This window comes from Cetorhinus maximus, chromosome 8, assembly GCF_964194155.1.
Source record: "Cetorhinus maximus chromosome 8, sCetMax3.hap1.1, whole genome shotgun sequence".
NCBI lineage: Eukaryota > Metazoa > Chordata > Chondrichthyes > Lamniformes > Cetorhinidae > Cetorhinus > Cetorhinus maximus.
This window is the reverse complement of record NC_135886.1, coordinates 11,254,386-11,282,370: the sequence shown is the minus strand read 5'-3', so window position 1 is coordinate 11,282,370 and position 27,985 is coordinate 11,254,386.

Sequence of the window (27,985 nt, the reverse complement as noted above, 5' to 3'; positions counted from 1 at the left end):
CAGTGGTAGATATTTAAACAGATATTTCATAATGCTTAGCAAAAATTTATCCTGGTCAAAAAGAAGGACTCGATGAGAAGGATGAACCATTCCTGGTTAACAAAGGTAGTCAAGGGGATTATCCAATCAAATGCCAAGGCATAGAAAGTGGTGAAAACTAGTGGTAGGCTAGAGGATTGGGAATTTTTTAGGAACTAGCAGCAGATGACTAAAAAGCTAATAATGTGGAAGAAATTTGATTATGAAAATAAATTGGCAAGAAATATAATAACAAACAGCAAGAGCTTCTATGGGTATATAAAAAGAAAGAGAGTAGCTAAAGTGAGTGTGGGAGAATTGATGATGGGGAACAGGGAAATGGCAGATAATTTAAACCAATATTTTACACTGGTCTTCACGATGGAGAACACTATAAACATCCCAAAGATATCAGATAAACAAGGAGCTAATGAGAGGAAAGATCTTGTAACAGTCTCTATCACGAGGGACAAAGTATTTGACAAACAAATGGGACTAAAGGCAGACAAGTCGCCAGGACCTGATGGCCTGCACCCAAGGGTTTTAAAGGAAGTGGCTGCAGAGATAGTGGAGGCATTGGTCAAAATATTCCAGAACTCACTGGATTCCAGGAGGGTCCCAGTGGAATGGAAAGCCGCTAATGTGATGCCCCTGTTCAAGAAGGGAGGGAGACAAAGAGCAGGAGACTATAGGCCAATCATCCTAACATCTGTCATTGGGAAAACGCTAATGTCCATTATTAAGGAAGAAATAGCAGGACATTTAGAAAAGCTTAACGCAATCAAACAGAGTCAACATGGTTTTATGAAAGGGAAATCATGTTTGACAAATTTTCTAGAGTTCTTTGAGGATATAACAAGCAGAGTTGATAAAAGGGAACCAATAAATGTAGTGTATTTGGATTTCCAGAAGGCATTTGATAAGGTGCCACATAAAAGGTTATTGCACAAGATAGGAGCTCACGGTATTGGGGGTAATATATTAGCATGGATTGAGCATTGGTTAACACACAGAAGGCAGAGAGTCGGGGTTAATGGGTCTTTTTCATTTTGGAAAGATGTAACTAGTGGAGTGCCAGAAGGATCAGTCCTAGGGCCTCAATTTTTTACTATCTACATTAGCGACTTGAAGGAGGGGGCAGACTGTTCTGTATCCAAATTTGCTAATGATACAAAAATAGGTGGGAGGGCATGTTGTGATGAAGACATGAGGAATCTGCAAGGGAATATAGACAGGTTGAGTGAGTGGGCAAAAAGTTGGCAGATGGATTTTAATGTAGGAAAGTGTGAGGTCATGCACTTTGGTAGGAAAAAATCAAAAGGCAGACAATTATTTAAATGGAGAGAGGCTGCAAAAAAATGCAACACAGAGGGATCTGGGTGTTCTTGCACATGAAACACAAAAAGTTAGCATTCAGATGCAGCAAGTAATTAAGAAGGCAAATAGAATTTTGGCCTGTATTGCTAGGTGGTTGGAGTTTAAAAATGGGGAAGTCTTGTTACAACTGTACAGGGTGTTGGTGAGGCTGCACCTGGAGTACTGTGTATAGTTTTGGTCCCTGTATTTAAGAAAGGATACACTGGCATTGGAAGCAGTTCAAAAGAGATTCACTAGCCTGATCCCTGGAATGAGGGGGTTAACTTATCAATAACGGCTAAATAGGTTAGGCCGTTATTCATTAAAGTTTAGAAGAATGAGGGGTGATCTTAGTGAAATGTACAAGATTCTGAGGGGGCTTGACAGGGTAGATATTAAGAAGATGTTTCCACTAGTGGGGGAATCTCAAACTATGGGACATAGGGCAGAATTTTCTGGCTGGCATGGGGGGGACGGAGCGGGAGGAGGCGCGGGTAGACACGATCGGGTCCGCGCCGCCATTTTACGTGGATGGGCCAATTAAGGCCCCCCCCCCAGCGTGAATCGCAGCTCCCGAGGACAGCGGGAGTGGACAGGCAGTGGCGGGAGCGCAATGACCACCGGGTCCAATGGTGACCCGGGTGGCCTGTTTTAAAAAGCTGCTGCAGCCTTTCAAAGGCTGCAAATCACGGCCAGTGGGAGGGCTCCCCAGAGCGCTGCTGGTCAGCAGGCCAGACAGGAGGGTAGAGGAGGAGGGCACTGTGTCTCTCATTTTTCCGATGACTGCCTTGCTGCCCTCCTGCAGGAGGTGGCAGCACGGCCGGAGGTGCTGGTTCCCCAGGATGGGAGGAGGGGGTCTCCCCCACATGACCAAACATGCCAGGGAAGAGGTGGCGGAGGCGGTGCGCTCCCGCGATGTGGTGCGACGCACCTGGATCCAGTGCTGCAAGCGCTTCAATGACCTCCTGCGCTCGGGAAGGGTGAGGATAACGTTGGCATTGGTCACTTAACCCAGCAGGTAGGGTGATGACATACTGGGAGGGGAGCTTCAAATTGGCACCGATCGATCTGCTGCCCTCTGTGCTCCGCATGCTTGTGCCTCCTTGGTATGGAAGGATATACCGTGTGGTGCCTAATGTGATGTTGGCAGCAGTTAGCCAAGGGGTTGGAGGGGTGGGGGGATTTTGGGGCAGGCCTGGCATCTTTGTGTGAGTGTTCGGCAGCAGTGGGGTGAGGAGGCACTGGAGCCCTGTAATGTCCCACTCTGGTTGGGGTGGGTCGCCCATGAAGAGAGTCCAGGTACAAGTAGCACTAATCAATGCTCTTCTCTCCTTTTCAGGAGAAGAATGTACATAATGCTGCCAAGCGGGTGAGGACTGGTGGCGGCCCAGCACAGTTAGCGATTCTCAGCCGCTTCGAGCTGGAGGCCCTGGATTTGGAGAGGCACTATGCACCCAGGTCCACCAGTGTCGGTGAGGCTGGGGTGCCACGGGCAGGTATGTTTGCCCAGCAGTGAGGTCACCATTGTTCTCCCAACAGCCATGGCAGTGCTGAACGTTCAGTGATTGAAGTTTGCAACATGGCTCGCCCATTGCTTATGGAAGGATGAGCGCATAATGACCTGGGGGACAGGGATGCACATTGACATTGTCTCCACTGTCCTTGTTCTTCCTTTCAGCATCAGCGGAGCAGGGCCGGGAGGAGGAGCAGCAGAGGCCCCCTCTCACACCTGAGGGCCCTGAAGTCTCACCAGCGTCACACCATCTCTGCCAGGTGGGCACCAGCACAGATACTAGCACCTCAGTGGGAATTAGAACATCGGCTAGTGTCCCAGGGCACAGCGGTGAGGGCACTTCACAGTCGCTGGAAGAGCTGGCAGAGTCAGAGAATGCCCTTGGCACCAGCAGTTGGAGGACTGTAGGGGACCAGACACATGCTCAGTTGGTGCCTGATGATTTGCCTCTGGAGTTGCCCGTGATGCAGCAGGGGCAGGAAATGCGGCCGGGTGTGCGGGAGCAGCTGGGTGAGATGCATGAAGCTATGTTTGGTTTGGTATCTGTGGTGGAGGAATCTACGCAGACGCTCGCCAAAGCAATGAGCCTCATGTCCAAATGCCATACGTCCTCCATGGAGAGAGTGGCGACTCTCGTGGAGAGTCTCCTCCAGGACACCAATCGGGGCTTCCTGGGTTTGTGCTCTGACCAGCAAGCCCTCACATCGGCATTGATCTCAGCTGGTCAGGGCTAGTGTGGGAGATGGTCTGGGCACCAATTTTCCCAGCTCAGTGCCCATCCATCCATGGTGCGCAGGGAGGTACGAAGCGACCTCACGTCGGCGCAGCAGCTGCCTGGCATCTCTGCGGGCACCTCTCAGGGCGCTCCGGATGAGGGCAGAAGCTCCTCTGCCCATCTGCCAGTGTCCATGGCATCCAGTGAGGCTGTGGCGACTGGGGAGGTGCCAGCTGTGGAACTGGCAGCTTACTCCCAGGCGGGGCCAGCACAGGCTCAACAGGCCAGAGGACGCCCGCCAAGGTCATCGAGGCCAACAGGACAGCAGAGTCAGCAGGCTGGCTCAGATACCACTTCCAGCGAGGGGTCAGCACCAAGACGTAGCACCTGAAAACGTAAACATAAGGCACTTTAGGCACATCATGTGTTTATCACTGGTGGTTTTATGTTGGCCTGCAATGAGGTCTTAATGATTTGGTGTGATTTTTAACACCTTTGTCATTTTGTTTCATTAAGTTTCTTTGGTTGCAATGTTAAATTCAGACATGTCACCATGGCTGAGGGTGCCTCTTTTCTTCTGCAGGTGGATGGTTTCCAATAATGTTATGAGTGTTTTGTGGGACATTCAGCTTTATTAACAAGAACCTTAGTTAATGTTCCTAACCAGGCAGCTTTGCACTCAGGTATCGAGTATGGAGAATGCAGCCCAGGCTTGTCCTGAAGGTCCATCTGTGGTGTGCTAGCTGAAAGTTCATTGGATTAAAGCCTCCCAGGTGTCCCTGCCTCCCTGCAGTATGCCCGGGTCAGCGTTTACCCCCTCAGCATTTCCCTGTGCATGCTCATCCTCGGACTCACTGCTGGACTCACCGTGTGCAGCCACAGCCACTGCATCTACATCTTCATCGTCCACTGCGTCCCCCCTTTCCAGCACAAGATTGTGGAGAGCGCAGCATGCAACCACTATCACCGAGACACGATCTGGGGGGTACTGGACTGCGTCCCCTGAGCGGTCCAGGTATCAGAAGCACATCTTGAGAAGACCGATGGTTCTCTCCACCACAGCCCTTGTGGTGCCGTGGTTCCTATTGTACCGCTGCTCAGCTTCTGTTCTTGGATGGCGGAGAGGCGTCATGAGCCACCGTCTGAGGGGATAGCCCTTGTCACCCAGCAGCCATCCATCCAGCCGGGCTGGAGCACTGAAGAGCCCCGGCACCTGGGAGTGTCTGAGGATGTAGGCATCATGGGAGCTGCCTGGGTGCCTTGCACAGACTTGTAGAATCAGTATCCTGTGATCACACACTATCTGCACGTTCATGGAGTAGAAGCTCTTCCTGTTGACGAAGGCACCGGGCTCACCTGCTGGCGCCTTGATGGCCACATGTGTACAGTCTATAGACCCTGGACACGGGGGAAGCCAGCAATGGCCGCGAAGCCTTTGGCTCGCTGTGTCTGACTTACCTGGTCCCAACGGTAGTGGATGAAGGTCAATGCACGGCTGAACAGAGCATCTGTGACCTGCTTGACACAAGTGTGGACAGCTGATTGGGAGATACTGCAAACATGACCCACCGACCCCTGGAAATGGCCAGAGGCATAGAATTTGAGGGCAGCTGTAACCTTTAGAGCCACTGGCATGGGATGTCCACCCACACAGTTAGTGGAGATCTCAGGCCCAATCACCTGACAGATATAGTTGACTGTCTCCCTTGAGAGACGGAGCCTCCTTTGGCACTGCACCTCAGACATACTGAGGTAGCTGCTTCGCCGCCTGTATACCCTGGCGGCAGGATAGTGGCGTCTTCTGCGGCCCCTTCCACCTTGGACAACTCTTGGCCCTGCACCCCTTGTGCCTGCACCTGACTTCCCAAAGGTGGCTCCCCTGGAGGCTGAATATGCACTCCTGGCCCCCTCTCCCTTCTAGCCCTCCCTTCCTCCTCAGAGGAGGTGTCTGCAGCGGAGAGTTCAGCTCCCATTCCCAGGCTAAGGGAAGGTTTCCTGAAACATGTAGGCCCAATAAAGATTCCTCACTGCAGAGTGCTGACCTGAAGGTTGTGAATCCAGACCAAGTAGCTGTTATGCATTTTGAAGTATTACAGATCATACAGGCAAGTATCAGTGACTTTGAAACATCAATATTTGACAGAGCACACTCGCGACCTCAGTAAGCCCTCTTATCCATCCGTGGATGAGGTTTATACAAATGTGTCCTACCCACCTGCCCGTTGTGCCCGTGCGCCGACCCGAAGATCGCACGGGTGCCGAAAAATCACCTTCGATTGGCGCCTCAAGAGCCTTAAGTGGCCGGTTAATTAATGGCGGGTACGCATCTGAGATCATCGCGCTTCCGCCCAGCGAAATATCGCAATGGCGCGCGGTGACATCAGGACGCTCGCACAACGTCACCGGGCGTCATTTCATGTACGTGCGTGTGGGACCTGTCCCCGCACGCCAATGGCAAAATTCTGCCCATAGTTACAGTTAAAACTGAGATGTGAATGAATTTCTTCTTTCGGAAGGTGGTGAATGTCTGGAATTCTCTACCCCAGAGAGCTGTGGAGGCTAAAACACTGAAAGTATTATAAAGAAGAGGTAGATAGATTTTTGAAATATCGGGGAGTTGAGGGCTATGAGGAGCTGGCACGAAAGAGGAGTTGAGACCTGGGGCAGATCAGCCATGATCTTATTGAATGGTGGGACAAGCTTGAGGGGGCCGAATGGCCTACTCCTGCTCCTATTCTTTATGTCCTTATATCTATGGCATGATATTTCAGGTTATCATGGGTAATTTGAAGAATGAGGCCAGACCCAATATCCTAACAAACTGAAAGAAACCAAAGTCAAAATAAAGTTGATTATTGCCCTGGGTTTCAGAACTGTGAGATTTGGATCCAGTACAAAACCATTCTCCTTTTCCAGGATTTGAATTATATTTTATGGTATTGCTTTTTTTTTTTCTCTCTGAGCTTTCAAGGTTTCAATTACTTTCCTGAATAGATTTTGCTAATGGCATTTCCTATTTATCAGTTTGATTTTCTCTTTTGTAGGTCTTCTCTCCTTCATGGCTTCACACAAAATGGAATTTTCTGTTCCCCAGTGGTTGCCATGGAAACGTGGCGATGGACATCTAAAGTGGCAGTTATATTGCCTCTTTCATGATATAATGATATAGTACAGAAGGAGACGGTTCATCCAATCACGGCTGTGCTGGCTCTTTGAAAGAGACATCCAATTGGTCCCACTGTCCTTTCCCCAAACAAGTCCCCCTCAAGCATTTATCCAATTCTCTTCTTAAAGTTTCTATTGAATACGTTCCCTTTTGGCAGCATGTTCCTGAACATAACAACACAGTGTGAGAAAAAAATCTCATCAACTTGTCTCCGGTCCCTTTGCAGACCTGAGAAGTGACATTGTGGCCTGGGTTTTAATCTCGAGGTCAGTTCCGTTCTGTAGGCCGAAGAGGGAGGGGCAGCCTCCCTGAGGTCAGGAAAACTGGAAGGACAAATTTCTTGGATGTCCTGAAGAGTTTTACTGCGGGGCTCCTTAACGTTTTCTCTGGGGTTCCTGCCGTAGGCAGCCTGATTGACAGGATGGGGACCTTATGGGTGGGAAACGTGTTTTTTCAAGGCCAAAGCCTACAAGAGCAAGTCAGCATATTGGGGGTGGGGGGGGAGTGTTGAGCCACAGATCATGAGCAGGGGTTTTAATCATGGGGGAGGTGGTCCCATGGTGGTTCGGGTGGGAACTGAATTGCATGGGGAGTGTCCGGATTGAGAGGAGAGTGGTCTGGTGGTGCTCCAGAGGTATCTACAGTGGGATCAGCCAAGAGATTGCAAAGAATGAGGCGTATTGATTGGTTAGCTTGTAGCTGGGGGAAGCACTCCTGCTCCTCCTGACCCACAAGTAGTGGTGGAAAGACATTTAGCTCATGAATTCAGCCCCTCTCATCACATTTAAGACGTTGAGCCCTGGGAAACCTGGCTGCCTGTGGTTAAAAATAGAATGATTGTCAAAATCAGAGTAGGAAACTTCATTATCATATTTAAATGAACAATCCACTTCATGAGCAAATTGGTCTCCTGCCCCTAATTTTGTCTCAATTGAAACCGAAGTGGGGGGACTTGGTTCCAGTTCCAGATTTTTTTTCTTTTTAACTGCTGACATGACCCAACCCCACCCATTTTTTGGTCGTTAATATTCATCCCTTTAACGCTGGAGCCCGATCCTGATTCGACACCAGGAGCAGTAGCGGGAGGACCACTTGAAGGGGCCAGTGCACACCACTTAATGTCGCCCGCCACCTCGTGGATTAGAGGTTCAGTCCCAATTCAGGACTTTTGCACATTGGGGTAGGCATCAGGATATGGATCGTGGGCCCCCCACATTCACACTCTGTGTAGTGACAATGTCGGGGCATTTGTGAAGCTTTCTTCTTTTCAATGTTCCTCATGCTATTACTCATTTTGAAAATGTTCAAAGGGAATAAAGCTTTGCAAATACTTTCATGCAAATTGTGATATTCCAAAACTACCGGAAACATGTTCTCTACATCAATTCTGTCGAGCATCTTAATAATTTTAAAGAGCTGTGTCAGATCAGCTCTCAGCCTATGTTTTCTATTGAATACAGAACACAACTTTTGAAAAGTATTAAAAGGTATTAATGGAAAAAAAAACAGGATATTCAGCTTCATGGATCTTTGATGGTGTTTTATACTTCATATGATCAGATTCCCACCTCTCTTCATCTCGCCCCATCAACATATCCTTCTATTCCTTTCTCCCTCATGTTTATCTAACTTCCCCTTAAATGTATCTATGCTAATTGCCTCAACTACCCCTTATGGTAATAAATTATACATACTAATAACTTTCTGGGTAATGACGTTTCTCCTGAATTTCCTATTGGTTTTATTAATAATATTTATTATAACTTAATATTTATGGTCTCTAGTTCTGCTCTTGTGCACAAAAGATCCTGTCTATTTCTACCCCAGCAAACTCTTTCATAATCTTAAAAGATGCCTATCAGATTATGCAGTCTTCTCTTTTCTAAAGAAAAGGGATCAGGTTTGTTCAATCTTCCCTAAAAGGTGTAAATTGTCAAATTTGTTATCACCTGAGTAAATCTTTTTTGCACCTTTGCCAGTGCCTTTTTATAATATGAGGACAGTTAACTGTAGCTTAGCCAAGGTTCTGTACAAGTTTACTCTAATTCTCTGCTGTTTTCCCTGTAGTGTAAACAAAAAGAATAAGCAACACAGACATTTTCTTTCTTTTGCAATTCCTCATTGTTTTAGGAAGGACTCATCATAGACTCTGGGACCTGAGAGACGCCGCCTGATCATCAGGTGCCAATTGAGAGAGGCTCAGCAAGATATCTCCACGCCACGCATGCAGCACTGTTCCAATGTGTCACATCAAACAGGATGGAAGTCACACATATTACAAGAAAATCTGTTGAGTGCAGCTTGATTATCAGTGATACTACCTGATGTTGGCGTCTTTTTAGAATTTGTGAACGATCATTATTGCAGCTTCGGTTATGTTGGACGTCGGCTATGTACTTGAAAAGGGGGACAAAATGGAGGGCTATGGTGAAAGAGCAGGAGGAGTGGGACTAATTTCAAAGAGCCACGATGGGCAAATGGCCTCTTTCAGTGCTGTACAATTGTGTTACTGGACAAACAATCCAAAGAATGTGAATTCCCCCATTCCCCACAGCAATTTGAGAATTTGAATTGAGTTTAGAAACTCTGGAAACAAAACATTGGCATCAGTAAAAGTGTCCAGGAAACTGTCAGACTGTCATAAAGATCTTCATTAATGTCCCTCGGGGGAAGGAAACCTGCCGTCCTTTCTCGGTCTGGCCTGTGTGTGGCTTGAGTTCAACACCAATACGGTTGACTCTTAACTGCCCTCTGATGTGGCTCACAGAATCCACTCCAAACTTATATCCAGGGCTTTAAAAAGTAGGCCCACCAGCACCACCTTCCCAGGGCAACTTGGGATGGGCAAATGAAAATTAGCCTTGCCAGAGACAACCACAGCCAGAGAATCAATCACTTTTAAGAAAAGATTGAAAGGAATTTGTCAGCAATTTCAAAAAACGAGGTGTGAGTTTTTTCCCCACCTTACTGATCAAGGAAGCTTCGCTGGGAGGAACAAGTGACAGGGCAGATTCCAGGTGCTATGTTCCTGTTGTCTTTTGGCTCCCAGATGTTTAAGTTTGTAAACTCTTGATGTTTAATTTTGCCATGCTGTTTGGTACAAGAAGGACCGGATTAAACTGGTCCTGCACACATCAGTCCGTACTGCAGGTGTGAAATGTGGCCCCTGGAACACCCACACATAACATATTAGTTCCTAGCTAAGTAGTTCCTAGCTATTTACAGATAACACAACAATATATAACACCGTGATTGAGACCATCGGCGGGAATTTCCGCACCCGCCCGCCGTCGGGATCTTCCCATCCCGCGGCAAGTCAACGGAGTTTTGGCTGGGGCGCCGTCTCGCCCGTGGAGGGTCCCCCCCACCACAGGGCCGGAAAAATCCCGGCCCATGTCCAAATACAAAGACCTCCGTTCTTTCTTGGCATTTGGTGGAGGCGTGCGGGGACGTGGATCAAAGAGTGATACGAAACCATTCTTCTAAGTCGTCAGGCGAATCATTAATGTGTCAGGAGGTTAGCACCCTCACAAATCACAAGATGAATAAAGATCAGGAAAGGCTGTCCAGCTCATTTCAGCTCATCCGTCTGGAACGAGAAATATTACTGTCTCCTTGCTGCAGTGTCAGCCAGCTTCAGGACATTACCCTCCACCAGACTGCATGGAAAATGCCTCCCAATCGCTCTTTAGGTCTGCAGATTTTAGGTAGAAACCAGTAAAAATGTTGAAATTTGCAGATGATGTGGGAACACAGTTAACAGTGGGAAGCCTTCCTTAGTGGAGAGAAAGTTAAGGGATGCTTTAATAAATTTTACTAGGGGTTTGGAGGGGTTTGGCTAGAAAAAATAGGCAAAAAAACTGTTCCCGCTAGAGGGTTGTAGTAACTGAAGGTATAGCTTCTCCTGCTGTCTATCGGAGGTCACGTGATGTTCTTGGAGGCTCCGACCAATGAGCCCTAAGTGCGGGTAATCCAGGGAGGCGGGGCTTCCTGACGAGAGTCCTGTTCAAGCATCTGAAAAGCTCTCTGTAATAAAGTTTATCCGTTTCTCGTTGAAACCTGTCATTACAAGGGTTGACAACCAAAGGACACAGATTTAGGGCAATTGGGAAAAGAATCATGAGGGAGACGAGGACTTTTTTTCCACCCAGCAGCGCCAACTAATAAGCTCTGGTGTGCCTTGGACTGCAAGAGCAGCCAGCCAGCCAATCAGCTTGGCCAGCAGCTCCAGAGAGGGTGGGTCTTCCTCCCAGTGAGGGGCAGGAGCCCCACACTTTCCTTGTTGTTGTTGCCTGCAGTGTGTTACCGCTGTGGAGCAGACTATTATCGTTGGTCTGTCTCTGACTGACTTTTCAGTTGTTTTTAGTTACATCCCACCCCGTAAAATACAGGCCAATGATTCTGGGGGTAGAATTTTGTGTGGGGGCGGGCGCAGACCCGATTGGTGCCCCCGATTGGGTCCACGCTGCCATTTTACGGTGACGGGTCAATTAAGGCCTGCCCAGCGTGACGCGCACCCAGAAGCGCTATGCGCTCCCTGTGCGGGCAGGGCCGTTGGGGGGGGGGGTGTGGATTATTCCCTGAGTCGGGGCCTGCGCTCCTTCACGCTTGCACGCGGAAGATAAGTTTTAAATCTTAACAGTTCAATAAAGTGTTGAAAAATTTTTTATGACATGTCCCCTCATGTGACACTGTCACATGACCTGGGACATATGCATTAGTTTCAATAAAAAATTTTGAGAAAATTAAAAATCACTCATGAAACCTCATCCCGCCTGTGGATGAGGTTCCATAAAAAATGCAAAGGCCGGCTGGGCTCTTCGCCTGCCCCCCACCCGCCCACCTTAAGGTTGGACGGGCAGCTCTGTTAATTATTTTAATTGTTTATTAAATGGCCTTAATAGGCCTTTGACCGTTCGGCGGGCATGCAGCCGACTCGGTTGCACACCTGCCGAACTGAAAATCTAAATGACGCGCGGTGACGTCACCCCACAGCATTTTACGCCTGGGCAAGCAGGCCCCTCCCCCGCTCACCGAGCTGAAGATTCAGCCCCCAGAAACGTAGATGTTCTCTTGTCCTGGTGTGGCATGCGCAGAATGTGGTTCATCTCTCTGGGCAGAATTGGCCACAAATAAACTGAGTTCGGTCTCAGGCAGGAATGGGGGGCTTCTATCAGAAGGCCCCTTCTGACTGGGAGCGCCATCCCCTTAGGGCCCAGTAGCCTCTGGCCCTCCCTCACGCCACCAGCCTATCCCCTGAGAGTCTGATTGCCCCCCAGTTCCTGACCCCCCCCACCCCAGATGTTGCTTACTCTCCCCACCCTGGGACCCCTGCCACTTACCTTTCCTCAGGGTCCTGGGGGTTAGTTCTAGGCAGCTCTTTGCAGTGCCTCTTCTGGCCACTGCAGCGCTGTGCCTGGAGGGACTGGAGAACAGATTGGCCAGCAGATCCTCAAGGCGGGACTTCCTTCTGAGTGAGGGGTGGAAGTCCCTCCTTATGCCAATCAGCATTCGTTAGGGTGTCAAATGGCATCGGGGCTGTTGGAGTCGATGGGGTTGTGTTCCTGAAAATTCAGGGCTCTGTGTCCCCCTCCCTGATGTGCCACAGAGTCTGCAGCTCAACCTCCAGCTCAATGACTCTGAGGCCGAAGTTCCTCGAGCCGCAAACACTTACTGCAGACGTGTTTGCTCTGGATCACAATGTTATCCAGGGGCTCCCACATGCTGCAGCCTGGACACATCACCTGTCCTGCCATCCTTAATGTGCTTTAAATAATTACTTAGTTATATTATTCACTTATTTATGTTGCTTTCTTATGTATTTTACTAACTTTACCACCAATTTGTATACTATTTTAAACCTGAGGAATTGAACAGACTTTAACCACTCACCAGATACCCACCAAGTAACTAGCTGTTTTCCCTGTAGCAGAGCAAGAAACAATTCCTACAGGGTGAGAAAGGAAGAAAGAGGAAACAAATACCTCCTCCTCCCCATCAATGAACTCCCCCTCTCACCAATGTCACAAAACTATCATATTTTTTCATAGTATTTTGGGATATTTTAAAGTAGGCTTCTGAGTGTGTGTGTGTGTGTGGTTCTCTGTGTGACTGATCTAATTAAATTCGAGACGGCTAGGCCACAAGGTTGAAATTTTATCAAAAGAGCTAGGGGTAAAAAGACACTTGAAATGCTAATGAGTGAGCTAGGGTAAAGTCAGCAGATAGGGTATGAATGAAACTTGCATTTTTAGATAAGGAGGAAAGTTGTTGGATTTCCAAAGAGACTTGATAAGGTTTTTACGATTGGCAAGATAAATAGGGCGAGATTATTACATTGATTTTTCTCAAAACTTATGACCATAAAAGCTTTTCATATTATGAGAAAAGTAAATTCCAAAAACATGGAGGAACAATGGGATTTACAAATCAAAGAGGGAGAAATATCTTTAAGGAAGGACGGAAGGCTGTGTGGGTGTGACCGTGTGTGATCTGAAAGGTGCACCATTTGAAACAGACTTGGGGGGAAAAGCCTATAGCCACTTTGCAGAAGCTGTTCCAGTAACCAAAGTTGAGTTAAAAGCCTTTGGAGTTCCACTGTTGAGTGGGTGCTTGTGGTAACCTTGCTGGATTGTCTCGATAAATTTAAAATCTATTTTGTCTTGTTGCCTTAAAGGGAGTGCACAGTTGGAAGTCTGGTTAATTAAGAATTTTGGTAATTGTTATAATATTAATAACTGTGTAACTATGATCTTGTGTGTGTGTTTTATTCTTTTCTTTTTTTAATAAATGTTTTAATTTAATTTTTTAAATCTTGAAAAGTGTTGGTGGACTCATTACTTCTGAATTCAGTGCACAAGCCTTCTCATAATAAATATATAAGAACATAAGAACTAGGAGCAGGAGTAGGCAATTCAGCCCCTCTAGCCTGCCCCACCATTCATTACGATCAAGGCTGACCTAATTTTGGCTTCAACTCCTATTTCCTGCCCTCTCCCCATAACCTTTCAACCCGTTACTAATTAAAAACCTGTCTATCTCCTCCTTAAATTTATTCAGCATCCCGGCATCCACTGCACTCTGAGGTAGTGAATTCCACAGATTCACGACCCTTTGAGAAAAGTAATTCCTCCTTATCTCTGATTTAAATCTACCACCCCTTAGCCTAAAACTATGGCCTCTCATTCTAGAATGCCCCACAAGTCAAAGCATCTGCTCCACGTCTATTTTGTCTATCCTCTTTAGCATCTAATATACCTCAATTAGATCTCCTCTCATCCTTCTAAACTTTAGCGAGTATAGGCCTAAACTGCTCAATCTCTCCTCATAAGACAAGCCCCGCATCTCTAGAATCAATCTAGTGAACCTCCTCTGAACCGCCTCCAATGCAACTACATCCTTCCTCAAGTAAGGGGACCAAAACTATGCACAGTACTCCAGATGCAGTCTCACCAATGCCTTGTACAGTTGCATGAACACTTCCCTATTTTTATACTCTATTCCTTTAGCAATATATGCCAAAATTCCATTTGCCTTCCTTATTACCTGCTGTACCTGCATACTAGCTTTCAGCGATTCATGCATGAGGACACCCAGATCCCTCTGCACTGAAGCATTCTGAAGTTTCTCTCCATTTAAATAATAAGTCACCTTTTTATTCTTCCGACCAAAATGGATAACCTCACACTTATCTGCGTTAAACTCCATCTGCCAAATTTTGGCCCATTCACCTAACCTGTCCATATCCATTTGTAAATTTCTTATTTCTTCCTTGCAACTTACTTTCCCATCTATTTTGTTGTCATCTGCAAATTTAGCTGTAGTACCTTCTACCCCTGAATCCAAGTCATTAATATAGATTGTAAATAGTTGGGGCCCAAGGACTGAACCCTGTGGCATCCCACTAGTTACAGCTTGCCATCCAGAAAAAGACCCATTTATCCCAACTCTCTGCTTTCTGTTGGTTAGCCAATCCTCTATCCAAGCTAATATATTACCCCTAACTCCGTGTGATCTTATCTTGTGTATTAATCTTTTGTGCGGCACCTTATCAAAGGCCTTCTGGAAGTCCAGATATACTACATCTACAGGATCCCCATTATCCACTTTGCTTGTCATATCTTCAAAGAACTCTAGCAAATTAGTCAAACACGATTTACTCTTCATAAAACCATGCTGACTCTGATGGATCGCATTTTGATTTTCCAAATGCCCCATCACTACTTCCTTAATAATGGATTCCAACAATTTCCCAACAACAGAGGTTAAACTAACTGGTTTATAGTTTCCTACTTTCTGCCTCCCCCCACCTTTTTGAATAAGGGCATTATATTAGCATTTTTCCAATCACTGGAACCTTTCCATAATCCATGGAATTTTGGAATATTATAACCAATTCATCCACTATCTCCACTGCCACTTCCTTTAAGACCCTGGGATGTAGGCCATCAAGTCCCGGGGACTTGTCACCCTTTAATCCCAAATTGCAAAACCGTTGTGATAACATGGGCAAACTTCCCTTGTGGGTTTGGGTAACCTTGCAAATACCATCTGCTGCATCATAACGCCAAACCTCAGGTCTGCACTCAGTTTCCTGAGCTGCACTCCCTTTGCCTTAGCTGCACTAATGAGGCCTGTATTTCTCGCCGACCGAATAGGGGCTAGAGTAACCAGGTTCAACCAGTTATCTACTCAGCTCTCACAGCAGAGAGTGATTTTACTCTGTCTAAGCTTCAAGAAAAGAAAGAACATAGCCTGCTCACACAGTACTTCCAGTTACTGCTAATTACAGACTAGATTTTAAGAGCAAAATTTAAGAACAAAATTAATACTTTAAGCTCCCCCCCTCTCACCAAACTCCAAGTCTGCACTTGGTTTCCTCAGCTGCCCTCTGTTTCAAACCCAAAGTAGACAGCCTAGTCAGTAATTGGGAAAGGTGCAACCTGGAGCTGTCTGAAATTTGGAGCCATCAGCTTCTGTAAAGCAAAACACAGAAGCAGTCAAGAGGGGGCATAGGGGTCCCAGCCTAATATCTCCTTACATGACTTGGTGTGAAATTTTATTTCAGATGACGCAGCTCAAAACTTCTCACGTTAAAGATGCTATGTAAATGCAAGTTGTTGTTGTGTTTGAAATCGTGTTAGTGCCTGCATCAAACAGAAGGATAAAAGAAAGAGATGAACCAGTGGACCCAGATTTGTTCCTCCATGATGAATTTTCATTAAGTTGAGGCAGGATTCTCAATTGACTTTTCTTTGCTGAAGACATTTGCTTTGCACCATTACACCAGTGATTTCTTTTAGAACGACCTTGTCATCCAATCGGATTCAATGTGCTCACTGTCGGATCTGACCACGGGTCGGACAATTATAACAACACCAGGGGCTACACGGAGACGGGAAAAGGAAGTTGGGGAAATGTTATCAAGCAATAGGATGGATTTTCTGTAAAGATTTTCCTCTGATGCATCAGCAAACGTTTTGACATTAATTAGATAAAGAATAAATGTTCGCAGGAGCATGATTTTTAGTTGCTGTCTCAGTAACCCCGACAACCTGTCAAAGTCCATTACAGTGAGATACAGAAAATTTTGACTTCACATCTATTTTTAAATATGCGTTTTTTTGGCAAAACAAAAATGAACCCTCCTGAATATTGTGATAGATTAAACGGGAGTTCTGGTCTAAAGAGGAAATGAGAGTTAGAATTAATAGAAAAGAAAATGCCATTAAGTCATAGAATAATACAGTGTGTAAGGCCATTTGGCTCATTGAGCCCGTGTTAGCCCCTCTGAAAGAACCATCAATTAGTACCACTTTCCCCTGCTCTCATCATTCTGAAAATTTCTCCTATTCAAATATTTATTGAATTGCCTTTTGAATGTTATTATTCAATCTGCTTCCATTGCACTGCTAGGCAACGCATTTGAGATCACAACTCACTGCGTACAAAAAACCCTTCTTCTCATGAATCCTCTGGTTCTTTTGCTGAAGCCATGACTACCAATGATGCAATGATGAAAATCAAGCATGAATAAAGGTTCAGAATTGAAGGAGCTCTGAGGTCTCAGGGGATTGTAGGGCTGGGGAAGGTGACAGAAATAGGGAGGGAGGAGGTCATGGAGGAAACTTGCGTTCATATCGAATCTCTCACAACCTCGGGACACCCCATTGTTCTTCATGGCCAAATTCGTCTTTTGAAAATCCAGTCGACGTTTGTAGTGCAGGGCAGCGCAGCAGCGAGATTACACACAGCAAGATCCCAGAAAACAGCAATGAGGTGGATGGCCAAAACATCTGTTTTAGTGGTGCTGGATAAGGGAGAAGAATACCCCTACTCCTCTTTTAATCGTCAGATTGGATCTTCTACAGCTGGTTAAAAGGTTTTAAGCAGCCTCAGTTTAATGTCCCATCCAAAAGATGCCATCTCAGACAACGCAAAACTCCCTCAGTGCTGCACTAGGAGCAGCAGTCTCGATTTGTGCTCAAGTCTTTGCAGTGGGATTTGAACTTTCTTACAATTACACAAGACAATGGAGCACAGAGATGGATAATCAACCAATTAGACCAGGACCCATGTTTACTTTGCGCGTCTTTATTAAATAGCCAATTGATATTCCCTTTCTGTCTTTCTGTGGTCTCATATTTATAAATTCCAGATGCTGCTGACAGTGATGGGCATTAATGCAAATTTCTACAAGGTTGTTTTAAAGTTGAGGAATTAGAGCTTGAATGAGATACAAATCCTGCATTTTGATCCAATCTGATGTGGTGTTCAGACAGGTTTTGTCATTAATTCTAAAATGTCAGCCCATAAAACAAGAGCTCCTCCATCATCACTCAGCTAGAAAATCAAAGCAATATAACAAATTAAGTTTAACTTGAAAATTGCCTAAGTTTTCACTATTCCTGAGCTTTTTAATGCTGTGTGTTGTGCTTCCTCCAGGGGCGATATCGATCTCATATGTGCCACATAATTGTATATTATACAGGATAGGGTCTTGTGGAATTGCTGGGGAGATGGTAGATTAGATTAAGAATTGGCTGCATTCCTGTAGAAAGACAGTGGCTATTAATGGTTATGGATCAGAATAATGGCTGGTGACTTGTGGTAACCCTCAGCGATCTATCACGAGGCCATTGCCTTTTACAATCTTCACTAATGGCTTGGTCGTAGGTGTTGGGAGAGCTGCCCACCAGTTTGCAGTTGATACAATGATCAATGTGTGTGTTAGGACCTCGGACAACAGCAGTTACAACTTGCACCTATATAACACCTTTAACATAGTGAACGAGACCAATGGCACATCACCGGAGTTTTATAAAACAAAACTTGACATCAGGGCCTAGATTTTCGATCTCAGGTCAGGTGCGCAAAGGTGGGAGGATTTCCTGGCTTTGCAAAGCCAACCTTTAAAAATGGCCACCCGCAGTTCTGATTTTCACTCCTGGGGTGGTGGTGGGGCTGGGGCTGGGGGCTCTGGCTGGATTAGAAGATGGGTCCACCACCCCCAGAGCGGGTGCGGAGGCTGCCGGGTGTGGAGGCAGGCTGGGCTCAAGGCCTGTCTTTGTGCTCCGGCACTTTGTTGAATTAAATTAAAAAGTAAGATTGAAACAAAGAACAGCCCTCCAGCCCTCACCCCAACCCCTCAACCCTGACACACTCCCCATGCACCATCCCTGTCAGACCATGCCGCCTTATCCCCCACCCACACCCCCATGGCCCCTCAAACCCTCAATGCCAACTCATGCCCCTCTACCCACACCCCTATAGTCCCCATACCCACAATGCCAACCTGTGCCTCTCTATCCAGCCCCATGGCCCCTCATATCCCCTATGCCAACCCATGCCCCTCACCCAAAACCCTTTCACCTTACCCCCTCCATGCCAACTCACCTAGTATCCTTTGACAATTCTTTGACAGCTTTGGCAGTTCTAATGAGTTTATGCTACGCGCAACCATGTTTATTTTTAACAATACCAAAGGGTGCCTTGCCTATCCCAATGGTGTCACGGGACCATATCCAAATGGGTACCATACCTCTCTAAAGAGGTATCCTGGGTATCCAAATGAATCCACCAAGTTCAGACCAGCTCTTACCTGGCCTAATCTGTAACACTCTGGGTTTCACACTCCTGGCCTACCAAGGGCCACTTCAGTGAAAGCAGCTGGTGACCTAAACGGCCAGCTGCCCCCGCAAATGCGTCAACCAGCCCAACTCGAGTTGCGCCCACGCAAAGATAGAAAGCGCTGTGTTCAGGGGCTGGGCTTAGGATTTCCGGGATCGCTGTCCATCATGGTGAAATTCTGGGCCCAAGTCACATAAGGAAGTGGGAAAATGAGGAAAAGGTTGATCAAAGAGATAGATTTGAAGGACCACCTTAAAGAAGTGGGGAGGTTTAGGGGTGGAATTCCAGAGCTTAGGGCCCAAGCCATTGAAGGCCTGGCCACCAATGAAGGAAATTGGGGATGCTCATGAGGCCAAAATTGGAGGGATCCAGGAATCTAAGAAGTTTGTTAGGCTGAAGGAGGATTCATAGATAGGGAGGGAGAGAGGTCATGGAAGGATTTTGAAACAAGGATGAGAATTTTACAACTGAGACATTGTGGGGTCAGAGCCAATGTAGATCAGTGAGCACAGGGGTAAGGGTTTTGATGCAAGTTAGAATATTAGCTCAAGAATTTTGGATGGGCTCGAGTTTACACATGGAAGGTGGGGAATCGCAAGGAGAACGTTGCAATGAGATCGAGTCTAAAGGTGACAAAGGCTTGGACCAGAGTTTCAGCAGCAGGTGAGCTGACACAGGGGCAGTGTCAGATAGCATTATGGAGTTGAAAGTGCGCAGCCTTGGTGTCGGAATGGATAAGGGGGTCAGAGGCTCAGCTCAGGCTCAAATAATCTGGTTCAGGTCAGAACGGTAGCAGTGAGAGGGATAGGGTTGATGGCATTGGGGAAGTGTTAAGACTGCAGCTGAAAATAAACTACTGCAAGTGGATTCTCACCTGATGGAGGAAAATCCCTTATAGCAACAACAACATAACCTGTATTTAAAAAGCACTCTTAGCTTAGTAAGAAATCTGAAGGTGCTTTACAGGAGCGATTATCAAACAAAATCTGACCCCGAATCGCATAGAGAGATATTCGGGCAGAAAAGAGGCCGGTTTTAAGGAATATCTTAAAGGAGGAGAGGGAGGTGGAGAGGGGGAGAGGATAAGGGAGTGCAATCCAGCGTTTACAGCCCAGTTAGCAAAAGGCACAGACGCCAATGATGGAGCGAAGAACATCTTGGACATGCAAGAGGTCAGAATTGGATGAGCGCAGAGATTGTGGAAGCTGTGGATTGGAGGAGATTACAGAGATAGGGAGGCGGCAAGGCCATGAAGGGATTTGAAAAGAAAGATGAGAATCTTGAATTCAAGGCATGGCTTAACCATATAACCCACCCCAGACATTCCATTCCATATAGATCAGCAAGCACAAGGATGGTGGGTGAGTGGGACTTGTTGCGAGTATAGACACGGGAGCAGAGTTTCAGATGATCTCAAGTTCACAGATGGTAGAACATGGGATGCTGACCAGGAGTGTGTTAATTCCATAGGTAACAAATCCATGGATGAGGGTTTCAGCAGCCAATGAGCTGAGGCAGGGGTGAAGTTGGCAACGTTATGGAAGTAAAAATGAGTGGTCTTAATGTGGATGAATACAGTGTTAGTATGCGTATATAGCCAATGCCGAGTCTGCTTATCCTTTACAGGGTACAGAAATAAAGTCTGTTGATAATAAATAAGCATTGTTTTTTACCACTCAAAAAACACAACTCAAGACTCAAAGTGTGATCCCAGAAACCCAGACTCTCTCCATTCCCATCGCACCTCCTTTCTTTGAGCTTTGCAAAAGATGGTGAATCTTCCAGTGAATGAGATTATGGCCATGGTCAAGCAAACTCTAGTAAGCACAGAATATCAGCATGGAGAGATAGCACCTGACTAGAGGGGGAATATTTACACTTTCATTGACTTTAATGGAAATTATAATGGGATTGGATGTTTGGGATGGGGTGTATCAGGTGGGTTGTATGCGAAGGGACTCAGTGTTTGGGATGGCGTTCATGGGGTCGAATGCATGGGATTAAGTGTTTGGGATAGGGTACATGGGATGGGATGTATGGGATTGAATGTTTGAGATGGTGTACATGGGGTCGAATGTATGGGATTGAGTGTTTGAGATGGCGTACATGGGGTGGAACATATGGGATTGAGTGTTTGGGATGAGGTACATGGGGTGGGATGTATGGGATTGAGTGTTTGAGATGGGGTATGTGGGGTGGGATGTATGGGATTGAGTGTTTGAGATGGGGTATGTGGACTGGGATGTATGGAATTGAATGTTTGGGATGGGGTATGTGGGTGGGGTGTTGAGGATCGGGTGGGGTCTATGAGTGAGGTGTCGGGAAGGGGATGTGGTGTATGAAGTGAAATTGGGTGTATGGGGTGTATATTGGGTGACCAATCCACCGTGAAAATGAAAACCCACCCATAATCGAACAGAAGTTTGCAACAGTAATGAGGAGGGAAAGGTAATTTTGGAATATTACTTTAACTTAAGTTAGCAGGATAATTCATGGGGACACTGATTGGAAGTAGTATAAGGTAAACGTAGAACTGAAATCAAGAAGTTGCTCTTCATACAAATATAGAACAGATACTGCATAGAGAACTGGAGGCAAAGTTCCCGGAGTTATTTAAGAAACAATTGGATGCTGAAATGGGGAAAGTTAAGGTCATCTGGATGGATGAGTTAAGTTGGACTAAATGGTTTTTCCCATCCATAAATATTTGGGGAATCGGTTAGAACTGCCAATGGTAGAGTTTGCGACCTAAATTATAATCATCTCTTACCCAAAGACAGATGAGAGAGAGAACTTGAAGATGCTTCTGATTGAACATTGACCAATGTCTTCCGACACACTAATTGCAGGAACACCTCACCCTGATTTCTGCCTGCAAGGGGCATAAGTTGGGATGTTTTCAGTGCAGTTAATAATGGACATGGATCAAGAACTCTCAGAGATACAAGATGTCTCATGTGGGAGATGTCAATATGTTACACAGGGTTCAGTAATATTGAGGCTGATTATTGGGGAAAGTATAGAAAGCCTTACTCTGTGTTTAACCACGCTGTACCTGGTCTGGGAATACCCGGGTTGCAGTGTATAATGTCTACAGCATGCACTGCAGCAACTCGCCAAAGCATCTTTGACAGTACCTCCCGAAACTGTTACCCCAACCACCCAGAAGGACAAAGGCAGCAGGCACATGGGAACATCATCCTGACTTGGACATATATCGTTCCTTCATCAACACTGGCACAAAATCCTGGAATTCTCTATATAATGGAGACCACGGAAGCACCTCCTCCACACGGATTGCAGCAGTTCAAGAAGACAGCTCATCTTCACCTTCTCAAGGGCAATAAATGCTGGCCTTGTCAGCAGTTAACATATCCAAAGACAGATTTAAAAGCAAATGATGTTGACACAGTGTGGCTGAAATGGAATGGCTTTCCTTCTCCAACTCATGTTGATGAGCAGAAATTTCACAAAAAAAACGAAAATTGCTGCTTATCCAAGTGAATCGCCTCAATTGAATTCTATCATCTACATTCTTCTTTAGTATTTTTTCTAAATTGACTACCGCCAGAAACGTGTTTCCAAATGAAACTGGCACACCGTTGGGTGGTTAATATCCATTGGGTACAATTAACATGTAATGGACTAGTGGACCATAAAAAAAAGGGAAGGCCACAATTCTGAATGATATACAATTGATGTGAAACACAATCCAGTGGTGCTAAATCTAGAGGAATTCTCTTGTAATTACTTGTTCAAATGATTCTCCTCTCTCAGTAATGGAGAGATTTGGTGAACTGTTGATATTCCAGTTATTAATTCTTTGAGGTTGGATAATGTAAATTAATGATTTTCTCAATGGAATGTGCCCAAACGCCTGAGTGATCCATGTGCACAATGGATACAGTTTCACAGACCATTGCAACTTAAGTGCCCACATGGGTGGTGTGCAGACCTCCTGGGAAGTAATAATTTCCCACTCAGTAGCTTTTGTTTCTCATTACAGATTGTGAAGGTGACCCTCTTAGTGCTTCTGGATAATGTCTCCAAGAATGAAATGCTGACAGGGAAAGCGCGAAGACAGAAGTGTACCACAACTCCAAAATAGCTGTGTGGGGAAGGTAAAAACAGAATATTTGCTCTCATATGGTTAAAAAAAAGGAGAGACTTGCATTTCTATAGTGCCTTTCACACCCTCAGAATGCCCAAAGCTCTTTACAGCCACTTTTGAGGTGTAGGTTCTGTTGCAACGTTGTAGGTAGCACGACAGCCAGTCTGCCCACCAGCAGCAATGAGATAAAAACAAAAAACTGCGGATGCTGGAAATCCAAAACAAAAACAGAAATACCTGGAAAAACTCAGCAGGTCTGGCAGCATCGGCGGAGAAGAGCACAGTTGACGTTTCGAGTCCTCATGACCCTTGAAGGGTCATGAGGACTCGAAACGTCAACTGTGCTCTTCTCCGCCGATGCTGCCAGACCTGCTGAGTTTTTCCAGGTATTTCTGTTTTTTGAGCAGCAATGAGGTAATGGCCAAATAATTTGTTTTTTTTTAGTGAAGTTGATTGAGGAACAAAGGTTGACCAGGACACCAGGGAGAACTTCCATGATTTTTTGAAGAATTAATTCTTGTGATTTGAGTATCACTGGCAAGGCTAGTATGCATTGACCATCCTAATTCCACTTGATAAGGTGCTGGTGAGCCTCCTTCTTAACCGCTGCAGTCTGTGTGGGTGCAGGTACACTCACTGTGCTGTTAGGGACAGAGTTCCAGGGTTTTGACCCAGTGACGTTGAAGGATTTAAAAAAATTCATTCATGGGATGTGGGCTTCGCTGGCTGAGCCAGCATTTATTGCCCATCCCTAGTTGCCCTTGAGAATGTGGTGGTGAGCTGCCTTCTTGAACCGCTGCAGCCCATGTGCTGCAGGCACACCCACAGTGCTGTTAGGACTGTTAATGGTGATATAGCTCCAAGAAAGAATGGTGAGTGGTTTGGAGGGGAACTTGCAGTTGTTAGTGCTCCCTTGTGTCTGCTGCCCTTGTCCTTCTAGGTGTTAGAGGTAAGGATGCTGCCAGTGAGTGTGGTTGACACCTGATAATTCACTGATGTCTAACTGGATTTTTTTTTATTCATTCATGGGATGTGGGTGTCATTGCCTAGGCCAGTATTTAATCCCATCCCTAGCTGCTCTTGTTCAGAGGGCATTTAAGAGTCAACCACATTGCTGTGGGTCTGGGGTCACATGTAGGCCAGACCAGGTAAGGACAGCAGATTTCCTTCCCTAGAGGGGATTAGTGAATCAGATGGGTTTTTATGACAATCGGCAGTGGTTTCACAGTCAGACTTTTAATTCCAGATTTTTACTGAATTCAAATTTTACCATTTGCCATGCTGGGATTCGAACCCAGGTCCCCATAACGTTACCCTGGTTCTCTGGAATACTAGCCCAGTGACAATACCACCGCCTCCTCAAGTTGATGCACTGTCCAGTATGTGGTGCTGAACCACGCGGCATAGGAGGCTCCCTAAGCTCATCTGCTGTCTGTGCTGAGTTAGGTGAGTGAGGGACACTAAAGTCAACTTCAGCAACTTTAGGTTGGTGAAGGCTAGGCCAAGGAGGCTGCTATTTCGCTGGGCTTGCTGGCACTGTAAGAGTTAAACTGGGATTGAAAAGAGTTCCACATGTGACATTGCTTAGGGACAGGAGGAGGACATTAAGCTCCTCAAACTTGTTCTACCATTCAATTGAATTAAGAATGGTCTATTCCACAATTCCATTTACTTACCTTTCTTCCCTCTTCCTCTTCCCTCTTCCAACAAAAATCTATTGTATTTTGCTTTTGTTAAAATCTGTTGACTTCAAACTTGAAACCTTCAGTTGACCCCCTGGCCTGAACAATATTTAAAGGGAAGAAAGTTCCAGATTTCCACAACCACTTGTGTGAGGAAGAGTTTTCTGGCATCTTGTTTTGTCAAACAAACCCCCATTGATGTTAAGTTCTATTTGTTTAATATTTTATTTGAAGCACTGTTGGTTAAATTAAATCTGCCAAAACACTGCAGCATAAATAAGATGATGAAGTGATTAATTATGTATTATGACTTTAGGCCTAAACAAATAATTTGCTGTACTGAGTGACAGTTCTCAATCATGAAATGAGTTTGCGTGTGCGTGTGTGGTTTTTCACTTTCATCTTGATGTCAGAATCCGTCTGAGTCTAGCCTGGCCTGCCTCATGTTCTCTAAATGGTGTCAAACAGCCAGCGATTGATTGAAAGCTGTTTTCAGATCCTGAAAGAGCCTCAGCATAAACACTAAGCTCAATACCAATTCAACAATTCAACTAAACTAGTCAGACTGTCGGTCTCAGGGTGTCGAACCCTGATTGAGTTCCAGGATTTTTGTTGGGTATTTATCCCACCTTATTGCCCTTACATGGAGGCATTATAGGATATTGTTATATGTTCTTATCTTCCTTCATTGGAGATATTCTAGAATATTGCCACGTGACCCTATTGCCCTCAAGTGGAAGTATAGCAATTTATATTTATATAGCGCCTTTAACGCAATGAAATGTCCCAAGGTGCTTCAAGAAAAAAATGATAAGATGTGGTCATACATCTTTGACCTCTGTTAGAAATTTGAGTGCTAGGAAACAATTAAACATCTGGTCAATGCATGTTATTAAATCAAGCCAATGAGACTGTGCAGACACAGAGTGAATCTGAAACTGGTATTGATTAAAGCTCATGTATAAGGGATTCATCAGGAGATCACACGTGTGTCATCCTCACTCCCTGCACAAGCTTCAGCAAGACTAGGTGGAAACTCTGCTGGAAATCCAACCTGTTGTATCTTTTGTAGGTTTAATTGCGTAGAATAAATGTTTGTCATTATGTGGTGTGTATTGGCGTTTGACACACAGGCTTGTTTAGTGGTGAGGTTAGCTGCTATTTGTTGTGAACGCCTTTGATGTCTCAAACTGTTTATATTATTCAGAACATTCCACAAGTGGGTGCTTATTAGTTCTCAGTAGGGTTTATAGTCACATCATGTAGGACAAGTACTGATATGTGAATACATATTTAAAAAATGTAACATGGATATTCTGTTGGCCTACTAATAATTACATCCATGATTCCCTGTCCAAAAATCCTCGGCGCCAATTTAACAGCGTGGACTGTGGCCTGGTGGTGATCGAGCTGACCCAAACTCAGCAGCAGGAGGCCTGAACCATTTTGGTTGGCCTCAATATGTGACAGCAAGACGGATTGACCTGTCATGATCATGTTGCTGTTTGCGGGAGCTTGCTGTGTGCAAAATGGCTGCCACCTTTCCAACATTACAACAGTGTCTGCACTTCAAAAAGTACTTTGCTGGCTGTAAAGTGCCTTGTGGCGTCCTGAGGTTACGAAAGGCCCTATAGAAATGCAAGCCTTTGCATGCTATGACAGATGATATGAAAACCAAAGAAGGAAAAATTCAGTTTTGGGCAACATCAAAAATGTACACAAAACACTTAGGACTCTGTGTAGGCATATGAACCACACACTACAAGAAATATATACACACATACAGCTTCATAAATTCTACTTTTGATGGAGATGACAGAGTGGATACTGAAAGGATACTTTCCCATATGGGAGAGTCTAGAAGAAGGAGACTCAGTTTAAAAATTAGGGGGTCTCCCATTGAAGATGGCGATGAGGAGAATTTTTTTTCCTCTCAGAGGGTCGTTAGCCTGTGGGATTCTCTTCCCCAGAGAGCAATGGAGGCTGGGTCATTGAATATATTCAAGGCTGTCTTAAATATATTTTTGCTTGACAAGGGAGTCAAGGGTTGTGGGGGGGCAGACAGGAAAGTGGAGTTGAGGCCACAATCCAATCAGCCATAATCTTATTGAATAGTGAAGCAGGATCGAGGGGCTGAATGGCCTGTTCCTGCTCCCAGAGCTTGCGTTACTGTGTTCTTGAGACCATCTCAATATTAAGTATTAGATCAAAAACAAAAGCAGAATTACCTGGAAAAACTCAGCAGGTCTGGCAGCATCGGCGGAGAAGAAAGGAGTTGACGTTTCGAGTCCTCATGACCCTTCAACAGAACTAAGTAAAAATAGGAGAGGGGTGAAATATAAGCTGGTTTAAGGTGGGTGGGGGGGGGGGGGGGGTGGGAGAGAAGTTGGGGGTGGGGTGGTTGTAGGGACAAGCAAGCAGTGATAGGAGCAGATAATCAAAAGATGTCACAGATAAAGGATCAAAGAGGTGTTGAATGTGGTGATATTATCTAAGAGAATGTGCTAATTAAGAATGGATGGCAGGACACTCAAGGTACAGCTCTAGTGGGGGTGGGGTGGAAAGACTGACAGGGCATTACAGGTATAGATTTAAAAATAATGGAAATAGGTGAGAAAAGAAAAATCTATATAAATTATTGGAAAAAACAAAAGGGAGGGGGAAGAAACGGAAAGGGGGTGGGGATGGGGGAGGGAGTTCAAGATCTAAAGTTGTTGAATTCAATATTCAGTCCGGAAGGCTGTAAAGTGCCTAGTTGGAAGATGAGGTGCTGTTCCTCCAGTTTGCGTTGGGCTTCACTGGAACAATGCAGCAAGCCAAGGACAGACATGTGGGCAAGAGAGCAGGGTGGAGTGTTAAAATGGCAAGCGACAGGGAGGTTTGGGTCTTTCTTGCGGACAGACTGCAGGTGTTCTGCAAAGCGGTCGGCCAGTTTGCGTTTGGTCTCTTCAATGTAGAGGAGACCACATTGGGAGCAACGAATGCAGTAGACTAAATTAGGGGAAATGCAAGTGAAATGTTGCTTCACTTGAAAGGAGTGTTTGGGCCCTTGGAGGGTGAGGAGAGAGGAAGTGAAGGGGCAGGTGTTGCATCTTCTGCGTGGGCATGGGGAGGTGCCATAGGTGGGGGTTGGGGAGTAGGGGGTGATGGAGGAGTGGACCAGGGTTTCCCGGAGGGAACGATCCCTACGGAATTCCGCCAGGGGTGGTGAAAGGAAGATGTGTTTGGTGGTGGCATCATGCTGGAGTTGGCGGAAATGGCGGAGGATGATCCTTTGAATGCGGAGGCTGGTGGG